Below are 4,446 nucleotides of genomic sequence, written 5' to 3' on the forward strand. Positions count from 1 at the left end.
AATTTCACAGTACTGATATGAACACTCTATACCTGTAATTGTGTGAGGAGGAGTTTGCATACAAAACAATCCAAGAGTGATTATATTATAAATATTTATGTTGCCTGTTTCTTTAAAATATTGTTAGGTTAGGCTCGAATTTAAAGTGCAAATTTATATATTTTACGTTCTGTTTAGCCTGTATGCATATAGGCCTAAACATATTTAGACAATTCACTCTTAAAATGCCCGAATTTCACTGTAGCCTATTTTAATTGTTTTATATATTTCTTTGTATTTATCTGCATAAGCGTTTTGTTAAATGTAGGCCTTTATGGGATATATGTTATACCGACTTGACTTGACTGCAGTTCCGTGTGTGAATCACTAGATGTCACTAAAGGTCTGAAATATACCCAGGAACCCGATGCCTCCATTCTCAATAATGAATGCCACCACGCATAATTAAGCTATAAAATGTGCGGCAGTTTTTCCCCAGGATAAAAGGTGGAAACTAGATCATTTCTCTGTGTGAATTAATATTCTGTGCACACTATGGACCAGTAAACTATTCACAAACAACTAGGTAGGTGACTGGCACAGATTGGGCTGCATTATGCATGTGTGGCAGAACACTGTTTATAATAATAATATAATAATATACATTGCAAAGTCTAAAAGTTTCACATAAACAAGTAGCTACTATTTACTGTTTTACCTATTTAATGTTATCGTAAAATTTTTTGTTAAAAAATTTAAATCTCTGCAAATAAAATCTACTTGTATTTTGGAGGTTTTTAGCAGATGTATAAAGTCCGATCTCCTCAAGTTTGCACAGGTGTCCTAGCATAGTAACCACATGTAGTTCATCACATTAAAGGGATAGTTCACCCAAAAATGAAAATTCTGTCATAATTTACTCACCCTCAAGTTTACTCGCACTCACAAAAGAAGATATTTAGAAGAATGTTTGTAACAAAGCAGGTAGAGCAACCATTGACTACCATAGTATTTGTTTTACCTACTAGTAAATGGTTGCTCTATCTTGCTTGGTTACAAACATTCTTCTAAATATCTTCTTTTGTGTTCAGCTGAACAAAGAAACTCATACAGGTTTGGAACAACTTGAGGGTGAGTAAATAATGACAGAATTTTCATTTTTGGGTGAACTATCCCTTTAAATATGAACAGGGCCCAATAGTGACAACCACAAAGTGTCACAAGACTTTCTGTCTTACAACAACTATATATATATATACATACACCGAACAGGAATAACATTAAGTGAATAACACTGATTATCTCTTCATCATGGCACCTGTTAGTGGGTGCGATATATTAGGCAGCAAGTGAACATTTTGTCCTCAAAGTTGATGTGTTAGAAGCAGGAAAAATGAACAAGCGTAAGGATTTGAGCGAGTTTGACAAGGGCCAAATTGTGATGGCTATGGGTCAGAGCATCTCCAAAACTGTAGGGTATTACAGGACTTAAAGGATCTGCTGCTAACATCTTGGTGCCAGATACCACAGCAAACCTGCAGGGGCCTAGTGGAGTCAGCAAAAGGGGGTCCAACACAATATTAGGTCACAATTATGCCTGATTATGTATATATCTAATGTTATACCATTCATTAATTTCTGCATGTGCCTTAGGAGGTGACTAAATCGTTTTTGGGGTCACTGTATCACCTGATCTGTTAGTCTTGTACTCTTTTTTTTATTTGCCTTACTTTATGTTTAGGATTTTCAATCTTATTTCTGCAAGTCCTTGAGTGACTTTCCATGCAGGCTTTGCACATTCTGAGTGGGATTTGACACATCCTGACAGGGGCAGGCACTGCGCACATCTGGAGCAGACGGGTTTGAAGTGTCTCGCTCCAGGGCACAAGAGCAGTTCCCCCCTTTCGCTTCATAGTGTGATGCTTCCCATGACATCACTTAGAGTCTGTTTCTTAAACTTTCATGAATCTCAGAGCTGAATAAAATGCTGCTATCACAGTGGTGCAGTGCTGGAAAAGGCTTTAAATGGCTGTATTAGCGCTTCAATGCATCTCCTTCTCCCACACTAGTGCCTTCACAGAAAAACAAGAAGACATCTTCACCTAGAATATCTTCTAGAAATTTGTGCCTTATGTGAAGAAAACAAAAGCATAGAATAATGAAGTAGTATTCGATGGGTTTTCTTCTTAATGGTACACGTTCTCAACGCAACATGAATATTTGAGCAGCCTGCAACTGCTAATTTAATCATTCAACATCTGTTACAATTACTCTGGCTTCCACAACAAGATCTGCCTACAAGAAATGAATGCAGAGTGTTATTGTTAGAAGAAAGCTTTAGAACAAAGAATATATGTATATTAGTGCTGTCAAACGATTAATCGCATCCAAAATAAAGGTTTGTGTTTACATAATATATGTGTACTGTGTATAATTATTATGTATATATAAATAAACAAGCAATGTATAAAGGTGCTGGTCATTTAATTAGAATATCATCAAAAAGTTGATTTATAAAGTGAAACTTGTATATTATATTAATTCATTACACACAGACTGATATATTTCAAATGTTTATTTCTTTTAATTTTGATGATTATAACTGACAACTAAGGAAAATCCCAAATTCAGTATCTCAGAAAATTAGAATATTGTGAAAAAAGTTCAATATTGAAGACACCTGGTGCCACACTCTAATCAGCTAATTAACTCAAAACACCTGCAAAGGCCTTTAAATGGTCTCTCAGTCTAGTTCTGTAGGCTACACAATCATGGAGTTGTCCAAAAGACGACCATTGACACCTTGCACAAGGAGGGCAAGACACAAAAGGTCATTGCAAAAGAGGCTGGCTGTTCACAGAGCTCTGTGTCCAAGCACATTAATAGAGAGGCGAAGGGAAGGAAAAGATGTGGTAGAAAAAAAGTGTACAAACAATAGGGATAACCGCAACCTGGAGAGGATTGTGAAACAAAACCCATTCAAAAATGTGGGGGAGATTCACAAAGAGTGGACTGCAGCTGGAGTCAGTGCTTCAAGAACCACTACGCACAGACGTATGCAAGACATGGGTTTCAGCTGTCGCATTCCTTGTGTCAAGCCACTCTTGAACAACAGACAGCGTCAGAAGCGTCTCGCCTGTGCTAAAGACAAAAAGGACTGGACTGCTGCTGAGTGGTCCAAAATTATGTTCTCTGATGAAAGTAAATTTTGCATTTCCTTTGGAAATCAGGGTCCCAGAGTCTGGAGGAAGAGAGGAGTGGCACACAATCCACGTTGCTTGAGGTCCAGTGTAAAGTTTCCACAGTCAGTGATGGTTTGGGGTGCCATGTCATCTGCTGGTGTTGGTCCACTTTTCTGTGGTCCAAGGTCAACGCAGCCATATATCAGGAAGTTTTAGAGCACTTCAAGCTTCCTACTGCTGACCAACTTTATGGAGATGCAGATTTCATTTTCCAACAGGACTTGGCACCTGCACACAGTGCCAAAGCAACCAGTACCTGGTTTAAGGACCATGGTATCCCTGTTCTTAATTGGCCAGCAAACTCGCCTGACCTTAACCCCATAGTAAATCTATGGGGTATTGTGTAGACTGTAGAGGAAGATGCGATATGCCAGACCCAACAATGCAGAAGAGCTGAAGGCCACTATCAGAGCAACCTGGGCTTTCATAACACCTGAGCAGTGCCACAGACTGATCGACTCCATGCCACGCCACATTGCTGCAGTAATTCAGGCAAAAGGAGCCCCAACTAAGTATTGAGAGCTGTACATGCTCATACTTTTCATGTTCATACTTTTCAGTTGGCCAAGATTTCTAAAAATCCTTTGTATTGGTCTTAAGTAATATTCTATATTTTCTGAGATACTGAATTTGGGATTTTCCTTAGTTGTCAGTTATAATCATCAAAATTAAAAGAAATAAACATTTGAAATATATATATGTCTGTGTGTAATGAATGAATATAATATACAAGTTTCACTTTTTGATGATATTCTAATTATATGACCAGCACCTATACATTTAATATAAATTCAATAAATAAAATTGTGTCTGAAAGAGTCAATAAGACATTAAGAAATTAATAATCGATTGTTTTTAAAGGCACACAGGTACATACTTAAAGTCTAAACAGATGTCTTAGGTAGGCTAGATAGACCTTTGTACACTGTGAAGACAGCTTTCAGATTTCATTTCATTGAAATACACCTATGCACAATTTTTTGTAGAGTACATTGAATCTTCAAAGGGAATATGGAATATTGTTGGATGAAAATGTCCTATTCTTAAAAATAACTTACAGCTTTTATGTGTGAACTCCTTCCGTCACGTGCGAGTCCCACTGTTTTCGAACGGTGCAGAATGGTGATTGGTGGTGATGGTGGCTATGAATGTGACTTTGTGTGTTTGTGCTGGTTTTGGACGGAGCTTGTTACAGGCTGTCTGTGGGTGGGTTGCGCAGACCCTC

This window comes from Gobio gobio (genome assembly GCF_949357685.1).
Source record: "Gobio gobio genome assembly, chromosome: 23".
Lineage (NCBI taxonomy): Eukaryota > Metazoa > Chordata > Actinopteri > Cypriniformes > Gobionidae > Gobio > Gobio gobio.